The sequence below is a fragment of the Rattus rattus genome, chromosome X (genome assembly GCF_011064425.1).
Source record: "Rattus rattus isolate New Zealand chromosome X, Rrattus_CSIRO_v1, whole genome shotgun sequence".
NCBI classification, from domain to species: Eukaryota; Metazoa; Chordata; class Mammalia; order Rodentia; family Muridae; genus Rattus; species Rattus rattus.
In genome coordinates this window covers 17,879,478-17,896,375 of record NC_046172.1, presented here as the reverse complement: position 1 = coordinate 17,896,375, position 16,898 = coordinate 17,879,478, and the positions used below count along the sequence as shown (strand labels likewise).

General features: G+C 37.2%; 1 long non-coding RNA gene across 1 annotated transcript; it reads right to left on the bottom strand.

Moving 5' to 3' along the window:
- Positions 1 to 2,285: 2,285 nt before the first annotated feature.
- On the bottom strand, positions 2,286 to 16,672 carry LOC116889001. Its single transcript, XR_004386360.1, has 3 exons — positions 16,565 to 16,672; positions 16,120 to 16,374; positions 2,286 to 2,352 (listed from the first exon to the last, which is right to left on the bottom strand). It is a non-coding gene; the product is annotated as an uncharacterized LOC116889001 (long non-coding RNA).
- Positions 16,673 to 16,898: the final 226 nt, after the last annotated feature.

The following is a 16,898-nucleotide window of genomic DNA, read 5'->3' as shown; positions in this document are numbered from 1 at the left end:
TGATGTGCCACTTCGTTCAGTTACGTATTGCTACTTTGTGAAATTAAAGTGAGGCAAATGGTTGGAACTGGAAAATATCATCCTGAGTGAGCTAACCTAATCACAGAAAGACATACATGGTATGTACTCATTGATAAGTGGCTATTAGCCCAAATGCTTGAGTTACCCTAGATGCCTAGAACAAATGAAACTCAAGACGGATGATAAAAATGTGAGTGCAGATCGCTCATGAGAGACACAGCCAGAATACAGCAAATACAGAGGCGTATGCCAGCAGGAAACCACTGAACTGAGAACAGGACCCCTGTTGAAGGAATCAGAGAAAGAACTGGAAGAGCTTGAAGGAGCTCGAGACTCCATATGTACAGCAAATGCCAACCAACCAGACTTTCCAGGGACTAAGCCACTACCCAAAGACTATACATGGACTGACCCTGGGTTCTGACCTCAGTAGAGTTGCAAATGAATATCCTAGTAAGAGCACCAGTGGAAGGGAAGCCCTGGGTCCTGCTAAGACTGAACCCCTAGTGAACTAGACTGTTGGGGAGAGGGCAGCAATGGGGGAGGGGTGGGAGGGGAACACCCATAAGGAAGGGGAGGGGAGGGGATGTTTGCCCGAAACCGAAAGGGAATAACATTCAAATGTATATAAGAAATACTCAAGTTAATAATAGAAGTGAGAAGGTCATGACTATGAAATTCATAGACAAATGGTTGGAACTGGAAAATATCATCCTGAGTGAGGTAACCCAATCAAAGAAAAACACACATGGTATGCACTCATTGATAAGTGGCTATTAGCCCAAATGCTTGAATTACCCTAGATGCCTAGAACACATGAAACTCAAGACGGATGATCAAAACGTGAATGCTTCACTCCTTCTTTAAAAGGGGGAACAAGAATATCCTTGGCAGGGAATAGAGAGGCAAAGATTAAAACAGAGACAGAAGGAACACCCATTCAGAGCCTGCCCCACATGTGGCCCATACATATACAGCCACCCAATTGGACAAGATGGATGAGGCAAGGAAGTGCAGGCCGACAGGAGCCGGATGTAGATCTCTCCTGAGAGACACACCCGAAATGCAGCAAATACAGAGGCGAATGCCAGCAGTAAACCACTGAACTGAGAACAGGACCCCCGTTGAAGGAATCAGAGAAAGAACTGGAAGAGCTTGAAGGGGCTCATGACCCCTTATGAACAACAATGCCAAGCAACTAGAGTTTCCAGGGACTAAGCCACTACCTAAAGACTATACATGGACTGACCCTGGACTCTGACCTCATAGGTAGCAATGAATAGCCTAGTAAGAGCACCAGTAAGCCCTTGGTCCTGCTAGGACTGAACCCCCAGTGAACGTGATTGTTGGGGAGGGCGGCGTGGGGGGAGGGTGGGGAGGCGCCCATGAAGAAGGGGAGGGATTAGGGGATAGTTTGCCCGGAAGCCGGGAGGGGGAATGGCATTCGAGGTGTAGATAAGAAATACTCAATTTAATAAAAAAAAAAAAATCAGGAGTGGGAGGTAGGATGAGGGAGGGCATGAGGCTTCCCCTTCTAAGTGGAATGGGGAGAGGACTTACATGATGAGGTGCAGGGAGGAGAAAAGGGCTGATATTAGGTTGTAAAGTGAATAAATAAATTTAATGTAAAAAACAAGTAAACCAAGCTCTCATTAGTCTAATAAAAACTACTTTTAATTTAATTTTCTCAGAAAATAATTTAAGCAATTTCTAATAGTCTGAAAACACCTAAATAAATAAATAAATAAATAAATAAATAAATAAAATATACAAATAAGAAAAATCCCAATGAGAATGTAAGAAATGATGGGTGATGTAAATTAATCTCATAAACCAAATATACATAAGTGATCAGTTTTCACAACAAATATGTATTATTAACCTATTAGTTAGTAGTCTCTAGGATCCCCTAAAATACACCTAGCAAGCAAAATGACTGTATGCATATAGTATCCAATATTAAAAATACACTTAAGAACCTAATATATAATAATGAAATTTTGCTTTCAAATAACATTTCAAGACTACATTTTGGGTACTGACTTCTGGAGAAGGTCAATAATAAAAATAAACAATTACCATCATCATCATTATCATCATCATCATCGCTCCTATTCTTCCTCCTCTACCTCCCTCTCTTCCCCTACTTAAAACAACTAGAATAAATCACACCTAAATTTAGGTCTGTTCACAATACCTAGAATAATCTTATATCTATTGAGTCAAGCTCTTTACCAAACAGGGGAACTTCCAAGTCATAAGCCTCACCTCTTTGTGTTCATGCTCTCGAATAACCATCGCCGCAGTCTTCATGGTAAACACAATCTGTGGCTGGATTCAAAAGAAAAAAAAAGGAGAATGGCAAAGGTGATGTGATTTCATTTATATGGTTACATTATGGAAAATAGAGATTTTCCTTATTATCTTGATTGAAATAAATGGTCATGTGAAACCCACACGACAAAGGAATATAAACATGTTGTTTGTAGGAGCTACTAAGCGACTTCTAGGGAAGCCTCTAGCCAATACTCAGCAAAAGGCCAGTCTTTCCACCTTACAGCTGCATGGAGAAGAACTGTGCCAAAAGCCTTTGAGAATTTAAAAGTAGACCTTCCCCAATGAAGCCTCCAGATAAGAATGCAGAAGAACTGAAACTTTGATTATAGGTTTATATGCTAAGCAGAAGACATCGTTCGTTGAGTCATGCCCAGATTCTCAGCTCATATAATATAACTGTGAGATAATAAATATATCTTTATTTCACCTGTAAATTCACATGACAATATTATGTAGCACCATATATTTACTACAATCAATATTTCTGGTCAAAAGGGTCTAGGATAAAAAGTTCTTATCTAAACAATTTCCTAGGGAAGTTTTTAACAATCCTTTAGAAATCTCTTTATAAAACTCTATCTTTGCTCTCATAAAGAAGAAATTATATGTTACAACTTACTTAGTAACCTAGAAAAAAAGTTAGAGCTAAAATTTCAAACTACTTGCCTCATAATTAAGGCTAAGAAGCTATGTTACTGCCCTTTAATGATGCTTTCTGAAAAATAAAAGTTTCTAACTTAATAAGCACAATATAGAACACATAAATTCATATTCCTTTTTTCAGTCAGAGATGCTTGAGAAGCTGAAGGAGGAGGATTGCTATGTTTGATGACAGCCTGTGCTATATAGCAAGTTCCAGGCTAGACAGGTCTACAAAGTAAAATATCAGCATACTGCTACTTCTATTATATTATTTGTTAAAATATGAATTATAAAATAAAATCACAAAAATACAAGTTCAATTTATAGTAGACTTTAGATTACACACTAGAATTTGGGTTTTAAAGACAATTCCACCATGGTGAATGAACTGGAACATTTGTATAATGCTGATAACTATATAAAACAGCATAGCTACCATAAATTATGACTGTTCCTCAAAAAAATTAGAGTAGAATAAGCATATTGTATATAATTTTACTCCTGGGTATAAAAAAATGAAAAGAATTGAAAGCTGAGTCTCAGAGAAATCTTTGTGTACCGCATGATCATGGTAGCAGTAACCACAATGGGCAGAAGAGAGAAGCAATCTCTGTAGATAGCAGCATTTATATAAGGAACAGTGTACTGTAAGTACACAATGGAATACCATTCGGCCTTAAAAAGGAGACAATTCCAACAATACAACAAATTCTACTTCTATGAGGTGCCAAAACAGGCCAAATTCATATAAACAGAAGATAAGAGTAACAAAGGTAAGTAGCTAGCTATTAGTTCAAAGCTAACCTGGTCTAAACAAGCAAAAAAAAAAAATCAATGAATTCAGTCAGATACAGAGGTTTTAAAAAGCTGAACCTACACACATAAAAAAATAAGGGCAATTACCAGAGGGTGGGATTCATAGTGGAAGAATGGTTTATTATTGATAGTTACAGTCACTTCTCCAGTAGATATGTAACTTTTTGTAAGTTTTTATTAACATTGGGTTACCAAGGCTCACGCCGTAACAGTTACCATAGGACAGTCTGTAGGAGGTTCTCCCCTTCCAATACATGGATCTCAGAGATCAAACTCAGGTCATCCGGCCTAGAGGCAAGCATCTTTATGCACTGCAACATCTTGCTAGCCCACACTTATATTTTTAGTCTTTTAGAGTGAATTCCATAGTTAAGACTATTGTAGGAAGCTAGATACTCACTTAAATAACTTGTCCATATTCTTTCCAGCTTTTTAATTAAACTATATTCCTATATAGTTTCTATTTCAACTTTGTAGTCATTTGAAACACACAGCCCATCAAGCATGGTCATAGCTTTGGGGTGAGTTTTAAAAGAGGCTATTTTGTTTCAAATTAATATGAAAAAGTTGCTGAAAAATCTGAAAAAAAAAAAAGAACCTAAGGACACAACACGATTATATACCACCTCCAAAATATTTCCTTAGTCAGATATCTAAAAACAATTATGAGGCTTTGCTGTGAAATGAATTCACTGATAAAATGTACTGAAGGCACAAAAACAAAATTAAAGCTATATATGGTCTTGAGAGTCTTTACCACTTTAGTTACCTGTGCTTTGCATGCCTGCTCATCTGTATCAAATTATAAAGTTAGATGTTCTCCTATTCCCTTTACTCAAACTAAAATCAGTCTCACAGTAACTGCCATATTTTCTATCAAAAAACACTTAAATTAAGCAGGTACGGTGGCCCATAATAGTAGGCTTAGCATACTTGAGGCTGAGGTAGGAGTACTATGAATTCAATGCTACCTTGGGCTACATAATGAGTTTCAACTGCCCTGGGCTACGACTTCACTACCTTCAGAGATGCTGTAATTTATAGGGGTAAAATGGCTATTGTAATCTTAATGACTTTCTCAATCCATAGAGCCTATTGGTTGAAATAAGATGGTGAAAATTAAAAAAAGATCATCTTTTTATTGCATAACCAAGGCCATGTCTACCAAAGACTGATTATAGATATCTCTGAAGGCCTTGGGGTCAACACCTAGGACTTCTAAAGTAAAAAATAACAAACCCTAGTAAATAAATAATTGCAGCAAAGTGTCATACAACACTCTTTCAGCTACTTAGAAGAATCACTTGACGCAAGGATAATGAGATCACTCTGGCAACATAGTTATCTCCCCTCCCTTTAAAGTCATTGTTCATATTGTTAGCCTGTTTTGAACAACTTCATTTTTAACAACTTCATTATAAAGTTAAAAACTCAGCATAAATTTTAAAATCTACTGCAATTCCTCCAACAGCTATTTATGTCTTCTGTCATAATTTCAGCATACACTTCTCCAATTAGCTATGGTATATATAAACTCAAACATGACTAAATTAAGAGGTAGCATTAATTCTAGAATAGCTTGCTAACTCAGAAATGTAACCTCTTACTGTTTTAATATCCAATGCAAGAAGCCAATGTACCTACAGAAGCTGTGCTAAGTGATCTCCATTGCTAAGCTGACTGGCTTCCAATCACACAGGAGATTGTTGACACATACCTGTAGGTGTATCTGTCAGGGTGTTTCTAGACAGGTAATTGAGAAGTGGGTGGCACCATAAGTTGGGGGCCAGGTAAATTTAAAAAAAGAAAAGGAGAAAACCAGATCTATGACATTTACCATCCTTTGCTTACTGATTTACACGACTTGAACTTACATTTCTTTCCCATTATAATGGACCAATACTCTGAAACAGTAAGCAAAATAGATCTTTTCTACCCCTTACATTATTAAGTACGTAATTCAAGGTCCAAATTCACAAGCAACTCAATTAAATACTGAAAAAGCATTCATTAGTGAAAATAACATTTTCTATATGGCAGAAATAATTTTAGAATACTGAAAATCAAATCAAGATAGGCATATTTCAAAACCCTCTCAGGAATAATGGAAATAGTAATAAGGCACAAACTGAACTGAGAGATGTGCACTGAAACTGTGCTTTCTGCTTTTAAAGCTCTACTTCCTTGACAGCTAATTTAAGTAGGAAGAAATCAACTATTACTACTTTTAAAAGCAAAAGGGTAAAATGCATTACTTAGTCTGTGAGTAATAGCACTGAAACTAAAGCATTAACACCTCAGAAAAATATTTTAAAGCTTTCTCTAGGCCTAAATTTGCTGTTTTTACCACAATATACTTATATATTTAAATACTTTCTTATGATTATAATCACACACACACACACACACACACACACACACACACACACACACACACATATCACTGGTCTTCAGTTATAAAACCATGAGTCTAGAACACTACCCAATGAAGCCTATCAAACAACTACCATATTTTTATGTATCATAAGCAGATATTACTCATTTGATAAATGAATGAAAATCAAATAGCATTTAGAACTAATTAAAACCAATCCAAGAACAATTATCCTTTCAAAACTACTATTACAGCAGTTCTAAGCTGTTCATGGGTTATACTGAGAATATCCATATATTATATCCAAATATATACCCAAATATATTTGTGGATCTTCTGGTTTTAGTTTTTTAAAAAATTAATTTAACGACAGAAAAAACAATCAATCTGCTCTCTATCCAGGCAGGAATTTGTACTGTGCTTAGCTGACATCAGTGCTAATGACTTGAATGTATTTGAATGAGGTCAATGTATTCCAAAAGCCAAGGCATATGCCATCTTGCCAATTTCATAAGGGCTATGGCATACACATTTGGAAAGTTTACTTGCAAAAACATATACTATATGTGGCATAAATCAGTACCCATTTACATAAAGCCTTTCTACATACATGGTATTCTTTGTAAAAATTCTCACTATAATAACTAACCTCTTACAGATACAATGTACATATAATTATAATGCCTTGAGAATATGAAATGAATATAATTGTCTATTGAGTTATTTCTCAAGATTAAAGAATTTGGTTTATGAGAGGTACATTTTTATTGTTCAAAAAAACTGTATTATTCTAATCAAACATATATATATAATACAACTGCTATATTTCCATCTCAAAATAACCATAAGTTCATTTCCATTTTACTAATGAAAAATACCAAATTAACATCTAAGAACACACAGTAAATTAGTTACAAGGTAAAACCAATCTGCCCCCAACTCACAGTTTATAAACACACTATACCATATTCTGTTCATTTCATGAAGAAAAACAGAGAAAAAATTATAAAAATATTTTTAAAAATAAGATAAGCTTTTGCAGAAAGCTACTACAAACTATTAGCTTAAGATAAAATATTACCAAAAATGTTTTTTCATTAGTAAACTTTGGTGTCAAATACTAACTGGAGGGAATCATGACTCAATAGTGTACAGAAAATAATATGAGACAACACAGAAAACAGATGTTCTACAAAAGCAGCACCATCCTCTTGTAGAAGGGATAAGAAGAAGCCTTACATGAAATTCTTAGGCAAATGGATGGCACTAGAAAATATCACTCTGAGTGAGGTAACCCAATCACAAAAGAACACACATGGTTTGCACTCACTGATAAGTGGATATTAGTCCAAAAGCTCAGAGTACCCAAGATACAATTCACAGACCACATGAAGCTCAAGAAGGACAAAAGTGTGGATGCTTCAGTCCTTCTTAGAAGGAAGAACAAAATACTCACAGGAGGAAATACAGGGACAAAGTGTGGAACAGAGACTGAGGGAAGGGTCACCTAGAGACGGCCCTACCCAGGGATCCATCCCATATACTGTCACCAAACCTAGACAATATTGTGGATGCCAAGAAGTGCATGCTGACAGGAGCCTGATAAAGCTGTCTCCTGAGAGGCTCTGCCAGAGCATGACAAATACAGAGTCAGTCCAACCATTGGACTAAAAATGGAGGAGTTAGAAAAAGGACTGAAGGAGCTGAAAGGGTTTTCAACCCCATAAGAAGAACAACAATATCAACTAACCAGACCCCCAGAGCTCCTAGAGACTAAACCACCAACCAGAGAGTTCACACGGAGGGACCCATGACTGCAACTGCATATGTAGCAGAGGATGTGAAGGCTCAATGCCCCTATGTAGGGGAAGGCCAGGGTGGGGAGATGGGAGGGAGGGGGTGGGTGGGTGCGTGCGGGAGCACTAGAGGCAGAGGGAAGAGGTAAGGGAGAGGGGGATTCCATAGGGGAAATCAGGAAAGAGGATAACATTTGAAATGTAAATAAAGAAAATATCCAACTAAAAAAAAAGGAAGCCTTACTGTAACTAATCTAAGAATAAAAGGTTTCAAAATTCAAGTCATTCAGAAAAATCAAATATTAAAGAAACACTCTGTGAATAAAATGCCTTTAAATAAAAATTATAATCACTTCATAGTTATACAGGATGCTTAAAACTATTATGTACAAAAGTCATCTAATAGTTAAAATTTTAATTTGAAAATCTACTAATCTTCAAGAACCTGGACTACAAAAGGAAAACATGTAAAAGTAATATTTTTTACTAAATAGTCACAGTTAGAAAAAAATACTCTTCTGAGTAGCTACATGCATTATGTTTTATCATCAATCCCAACTGTACAAACCAAGCAACTAAGTTAGCAACTTACTAAAGGTCACAGAATAAATGAAGAAGATATTCTAGCTTCCAAACACTTCCTTTAATATTATGCTTCTGAGTTTCTAGAGAATCTAAGAAGGCTAAGTAATACTTTTTTTTTAAAAAAATGACATGTACATGACCAAATTCTTTCTGTATTCAGTGGAGAACAGGTAGTCTTTTAAATGAGAATACTGGATATCAATAAAGGAAAAAATTGAATTATAATCCATACCACTTATCATTTATAAAAACTAATCAAAAGTTGATCAAAAGTCCAAAAGTGGCATACACTTCAAATAACAACAATGAAATAAACAGGAAGAATTTTGTGACCTTGGATTCAAGTAACTTTTTCTTACACAAAAGAAGAAATTCATAAACTAGACTTCATTAAAATTAAAACCTCTACTCTTAAGAGAATGAAATAAAAATACAGGCCACAGAAGGAAAGGCAAAGATCATACGTCAATCAATACCTGATAAAGGGCCTATTTCCTGAAATCTCAAAATTCTGAAGAAAACTACAAGCCAATTTAAAAATAATAAACAAAATGACAATTCACTAGAGAAAACATTTGCATGACAAGTGTTCCAAGAAAATCCCAAACAATGCTTGTAATAAAGCAAATAGAAGCTCAAAAATAATGTGTTACCACTATCCACCTATCAGAATTAATAAATATTTTAACTTTAACAGACAATATCAAGTACAAAGATAAATTCAAAGAAGCTGGAACTTTCACATGGCAACTTCATTCATAAGGATTTGCCTAAAGTAAATGAAGTTCTCTTCAAATCAGTATCTCTACGCAAAATTATGTCAATAGTGATAATTACTACAAACGATGTTTTTTAACTGAATAATGGATAAGCGAAGCTTATTAAAACCACATATCAGAGCACTGCACAACAGTGAAAAGTGATCTAACACATGCACAAAAAATAAATGAAATCAAACTAATACTTGTTTGAAGATTTGCTCTACTACACGAGCTGGTCTTTTATGAAAATCCATACATTCCTCCTCTAAAAGGTTCTCTGAGTACTTAGTTATTCTTTCAGGGTCTTGATTTGCCACATTCTCACAGCAGGGAACCGAGCTGCTCTAGCATGTCTTCCCTGCCATGGTGGATGGAAATCCTGACAGTGTGAGTTAAAACAATTGACTCCTCTACTTGTTTACGAGCTAATAGAATTGAGTATTTGTTAAACAAACGGCCACTGTGTTCCCTTCCTTTACTAATATTGCTGTGTTTGGGATCTGAAATGATCCCCAAAATCCATATGCTAAAGACTTAGTTGCTAGGTAATAGTGTCCACTGAAGGGGGTGGACGGAGGTGTGACTTAGGAGGGGCAAGTGGGAGGCTGGCAGGATGAGTACCTGAAAGTAAGCCTTGTTTTTATGCATTTCCCATTCATTTTCCTTCCCTCCTCCCTCTCTTCCTTTGCTTCCTGGCAGCCAGAAGAAAGTATCCTGGATCTACCATGGCCTCCTCACTGTGATGTTTTACCTGGACATAGGCCCACAAACAATGAGACCAAATGATTATGAACTGAACTCAAGGAAACTGTGAAGCTAACTAACTTTCCTTAATTCAAGTTATTTTCTCACATATTTTATTAAGTGACAGAAGAATGACTAATATGACATCCTAATTATATGGCTACACTATATCTAAATAAATAAGAATACTCAAATTTTGTTTTCAGTGTAATAATAAATCAAATCACTTAAAACTAAACAGAATTACTATACAAAACAACTCAAATAGCTCCCTTTAATCCCAGTCACAACTTTATATCAGAAAAAAAAAAACTCTGAACCAAATCACAACCCAGAAAATTTACTTTTCTAATTGCTATCTTGGGAATTAACCTTTTATTTTATTGGCTAATAAGAACTAGAAGACTATTTTTCTTTTTACTTTGGCCTACAGTTATTTTCTTTACATGTCTCAATATCATAATCATCCAGAAAATGATGCTCAGGACCTTTCCACTGCGGTCAAATAGCAACATATCTGAGAGTACAACACTGGCATTGGCAACTTGAAAACAAAAGGCCATGTTAATCTAATAAACAACCAAAATTGACAACAAAGAAACTGAAGGCCAAGTTTATAATTTGCTTTTATTAAAATGTAGAGCAGCCTAAAGTTTATTAACCTGTGTTTTGTCTCACCCTCTACTTCTACTCTCCCTCTACCCTTTCTATATTTGCTAGTTTTCCATTTCGGGAGCTAGCAAGAGTTTATTAAGTATATTTCCCATAAACCACCTCAAATACTCTGTGAAATAAACTAGCAAACTAGCTTTCTGTCTCACACACACAGGGGTGGGAGTGGAAGACTGACTTCAAATGTGCAGGTTAAAACATGGAAGAATCAGTTACACAAGATACCTGCATGAAAATTCAGAACAAAATTTTATGGTCAGCAAAAGTTAGATAATGTAGTTTATCTCTCAGATCTCTTTTCTATGCAACTCTTTACCCATCTAAAGAAAAAAATTTTAAGAATGCACACAAAAAATAATTATACAGTGAATAATCCTTAGAAATATCATAAGTACACATGTCATAATTTGACATATGTGTACTGAATTTCGTGTGCTTATTACTAAGTCTTTAGAACTGTCCCTAAATACAATAATAAAACCAACCAAGGAAACAATCACAGGAAGGAAAAAATACCTTGACATCCTTCTCAAGATTAAAAATGAGAGAAACTCTGAGTGGGGTACTTTCAAATAATGTGGTCCAAGAAATCAGTTGTACAATTTCAGGCCCTGTTATGGAACATCAAGGTCACAATTACTTCTCTTGATGAATTAATCAAGGTAGGGAAATGTAGAGGCCCTGCCCTAGAATGAACTGACCTGAATATTTCCAGACCAGATTAGCTTAAAAATAAACTTGGAAGAATCAGGAAAGAACTACATAAACATGGCAAAATCAAGTGAGATATTCAAATATTCTTGATTTTAGGAAAGCATTCTGCATACATGACTACCACATTAAATGAATCTTCATGAAATAATAATGTAAATTAGGATAATTTTAAAGCATAAATAATTTTAGCTGATAAGTGCATCAGTACTAAATACTTTAAACCATAAGAAAATGGCCAAATAAGAATAGTCTGCTGTTGTTCAAGAAAAGACAAGAGAGGAAGTCCACCTTGCTTTTCTATCCTCTACTACTTCAAAGATATATTTCTCTATAATAGTCTACTGCCTAGCTTAGATTTATATTAGCTGGCATACATCAACTACCTGTTAAACTGAATTTATTCCTCCTATCAGGCTCCTAATGCTAACTCTTCAGTCTGCCTTCTTTTTGTTCCCAACATCTAATCAGTTACTATATTCTACCTATTCTTTGCAAGGTGTCTTTAACCAACTCCCCTTCTCAGTCCTCCTCCACAAAACCTTCTCTGACTACAACAGTCTCCTCACTGATATTCACCACCTTCAGTACCTCCCTATTCCAATCAATCCCTCACACTGCCACTGGTCATTTTTCAAAGCACAAATGTGAAGCCACTTAACGATCTAAGAGAGAGTTCATACTTACAAAATAAAATTATACCCATAAACTTGCTTTAAAAGAACCATGTAATCTGGATTCATGTAATTTCACACAATACTCCAATGCAAATGTATATTCCAGTGATACACATCTCTCCTTTCCAAAGTGAGGACAGTTTTGGTTACACTGCCTCTATCCATTTGAATTGTTTCTTTCACCACTATGACAATATTATTGCTCTAGAATGCCCTAATCGAATCCAACTCCTTCACAAGGCCTTATCAGATCTATATCCCTAAACAATGCTTGCCATTACTACACCCTTTCATTAATGGTCCTGTGTCATTTACAGAAACAGTGTCTCAAATTCCTGTCTTGCTCATCTAACTTAAATGACTGAGGGAAGAATATGATTCAGAAATGCATTTTCACACATTTCACATTATTTCACTATATAGTGTGATATCAGTACTCCATACATACTATAAAAATTCCAAAGACAACAACAAAACAGAATGTAAATGACATGTCTAACCACTTGCCAGAATAAAATTTATATTTTTATCCCTCTAAATATCCCTAAATATGACTTCCTATTTATTTCTATATCACCCTATCTGTGATTAAAAGGATGCAAAATGAGAACTTCAATAACTTTGGAAAAAATGATCAGATTTAGGGAGGTCTTTTTAAAAAAACCTCATTGTAGAAAGCCTGTGGCTATGGCTATACCTATCTAAACTCAAGGCTTTACACACACACACACACACACACACACACACACACACACACACACACACACCAATAATTCAATTTTTAATGAGAAAATGAAGAGAACTGTTATTTATTAGACATGTTCTTTATGAAGGTCAACTTGCTGAAATATGCTGAATTTCTTTTACATAACAACTTTTGAAAATATTTTTGTTCCCACTTGCAGATGAAGAAGTTGAAATCTAAAGAAAGAACTAAGATAACATGTATTGTCACATATCTATTGGGGGTACTGGAATACAGATTCATCTGCTTTCAATGTTCATTTTCTTTCTTTTATTACTACAAAGTGTCATAAAAAATTAATTAAAACTTGCTAAGTTTTCTCAATTTATCCTGGTTAAAATTTTAATGGCTATAACTTTAACCTCAAACTCCTTAAATCAATGAATTAAATTACTCCCCAAACTAAATTCCAAACAAAAACATATTGATCATAATACAGAAGTACTAGAATCCTAGTAAAATATTCATTATATGATACGCAAATTCAACATACTATAATCATTTCTTCCAAAAGGAACCAAATATTTTCCTTCACACACAAAAAAGAAAACTACTATGCAAACTGTAATGTTCATGGAACTAATTCATGAAGAATTCATGATACTCAAACAGGCTGTTCTTTATGACCCATGCCCAGCAACAACCAATACCATCTCAAGTAACACCTCTTTCCTGATCTTGACAGAATCCAGGCAAGAGCTTAAATTGCAGCTGCCTGAGGGGTGATGCCCTTTGAAGTTGTTATTCCCAGCAGACCTAATTGAGACAGTCCCTGCAAGACTCTCACAACCAGAGCTTCTTGTTTACCTTACAGCCCCATTTCCAGGAATTTTCCCCAAGAGCCAATGGAGCCCATGTTTCTCTTTTGCAGGCCCATTTTCTACCATTCACTGGAACCAAACAAGTTTTTCATTGAAACATTGACATATTTCCCCATAGGAAAATTCTTCCAACAGTAATTAGGCTCATCATCTCTATGACTTGCTATTGTCCATTGATCTCAAACTGTTGCTGCCTATGGTTTTCTTGTGTGAAAACATGTTAAGATTCTCAAACAACCACTTTACACACTGCTTAAAGATAATTCTAAAATTTCTACTGTTCATATAAGCAAGAAAAGAAAAATATACTGAAAAAACACTCTAAACTACATGACTGACTATAATTTAATAATTCATGTTTAGTCTTACCAGCATTCAACACACAGAAATTATTTGTTTGGACACCAAAATTAACAAATATATACCTACATTTTCTTTAAGCATTGCAGAAGTGTTTTATCTTCCATTATATATAATAATATATAATATATCCAGATATATAATGAAAATACCTTTGCTCTAAAACCACCACAATTGAGGGTTGTAAAGTTCAAACTTAAAAGCCAGAATTTCTAAAGTCAATATCAAAAGGTGTAATGAAAATAAATATAAATTCTATAAAGTAAAAGTGGTTTTTTTGTGAACAGAGTATCATTATAAGAAACAAAACAAAATTGGTCTGCCAACAAGTAGCATTAAAATTTCAGCCAGAATATTTTTAATAAAGTAACTTGCAGGGTTAAATCTAACCAATCATAATGGTTTTAAACAAAGAAGGCAGAAATACTCTCTTCACCACATTACCTTCCCCTTTTGTTTTACTTCATAGGTTTTAACAGTTTCCACTGGAGCATTTCTCCAAATTGCAGAGGAATAGAGAACCTATTATTAAATCTCTACAATATCTAAAACATATCACAAAATTTTAAAAAATCAAGTGTACTAATTACACTTGTAATTTAGAAGATACTGAATTCAAAATTAACTAAAAGTAAAAATAAAATAGTAGATATCTGCAAGGTTCCTACTTCCTATATAAATTAAATACTTGTGATTCATTAACAAAACCAAAATCCCCCCCTTGGATAGTATGGTTAGACATTTTATACATTCAGTTAGAATGACCACATTTTAAGAAGAAATTATCCATCTCACTTTTAACCAATTCTTAAGAGATGTAAAATATTAAAACATTTTGTAATCACTCAGTTTAATAATAAAATATTTCTTATTTGTATAAAGGACTCCACAATATTTCTCAATTTACTTCCACAAAATTTCTTGTTTCAAGTTATTCTAACAGGTAATGTAACCCTAGTTTAAGTTAAAATAACATAAAGGGAAAATGACAAGTAATCATACAATAATCCCAGGTATAGTTTTTAAAATATGGAGCAATATTTGAAGACAAAGGCTCACCCTTGAGATTTCGAGGATTCTGAGTCTTCAAAACATTCTGTTGTGAATCAAACTGGCATTCAACTATTTTAGGTGTGTGGTGGCCTCTACTGGAATACTATGCTTATGATTAAGTGGCTAGGAAAGGATCCAACTTTCTATCACAATAAGTAGATTTCTGTGTTCAAATATTGCCCACTTTTTGTAACCAAACAATAAAATACCTGTACATCTAAGTTCTCCCGGCCCAACTGCAAAGCACAGCCAGTACAGTTTCAGAAGTAAGAATGAACGGCGGGAAAAGGGGAGAACGGAAGTATTTTGGTTCAACTTGACTAACCTTTACTGAAATCGGGTTTCATAAGTTCTGGCCATCACTTGCCCTCTGGTACCCACCATGTGGAAAGGTATGAAGACTGGGAAAAGGTAAAGGGTTGAAGTAAAACTGAAGGAGAGTAAGGGGAACTGAGAACAGGCAGCAGCCGTTCACCTGCACATGGATTAAAGGCTGCCAGTTCTCCACTTCAGGTAGGAAGAAAAAAGAAAGATAGCAGGCTGCAAAGAAATGAGAATGCTGTTACCAAGGAATACTCTCATCTCCTGGGGTGAAAGTCCCCAGAGTTAGTCACCTTGGTGTGTTTTTGTTTCCCTGAGTTCATAAAGCACTGGAGTTCAACAGCAAGCTCTGGTCCTCAGCTCCAATTCTCAGAGAGCAGAGGCAGCGTGGTGCAAGAGGAACGCACAGAGTCAGGCAAGGCACCCAGTCCCGCTTCGGGTTGGAAGTGAAGAAACTTAGAACAAACTCCGGCGTGGCTGCACCTCTGGAGGCCAAGCCGTAGCTCTGCAGACTGGAGCTCCTTGTCCTGACCCCTTTCCGCCCTCATTCTGCCAGAGCTAGGTCTGGGCCCCCAGGAAGGGGGTGAGGGGCTAGCAGGCACCCCGCTCTCCCGCCCGCCCGACCAGGATCACCCCGGACTCCCGGCTGCAGACTTGTAGCCGGTCCCGCCCACCACACTAACCTCGCTACTGCTCGTGCTGCCACTGCCGAACACCTCCATTTCTTCGTCCCAGGGATCCTCCACAGGAGCGAATGGTAGCATCGCCGCTTCAGGAACAGTCGAAAAGAAGCTGCTTGTCCCCAGCACCAGCATGCATCCCGCCTGCTGAGCTGGCTCGTGGTCTTCTTCGTAGGACCAGGACTCGCGCTGGGTGACTGCTGACCTCGCCAAAGGCGGGTACCTCAAAAGAGGGACCACAGGGGTCCCCGCCCGCTGCTGGGGTGCAGAAAGAGAAGATAAACTCAGTACTGCCTCCCCTCGAGCAGCCGCACGGCTCTCGCCGCCCGCCCCGCCAGGCTCCGCGGGGCCGCCCCCCTGCCGCCCGCGCCGCTCGCCCCCCCCCCCGCTCCCCCCCATCCCCGGCACCCTCCCCGCACCGCCAATATGGCGGCTGCCGCCGCGTTACCTGTGCGGCGCCTGGAACCCCCCGCGGCAGCGGCGCGGCGGCGTCACCGGCACGTCAATGGAGGTTCCCCAGCCCCGAGTGGAGGGGGGTTGGGGAGGGCGGGGTGGTTTGCGGGGAACGCGTGCTGGGGGCGGGAAGACGGGGAGGGGGCGTGCTGCGCGGGGGAGGCGGGCGAACAGTAGTAAAGCCCACAGCTCGCGCCTGCTAAACCTGCCCACTCCACAGAGCATGCGCGCTGCTCCCTACACATGCTCAGCAGGCCCTCCCAAGACTACCAAACTGCTTGCCTGGCCGGAGGATTCCCAAATGGGATGCGGGAACTTGGGGGCTCTGC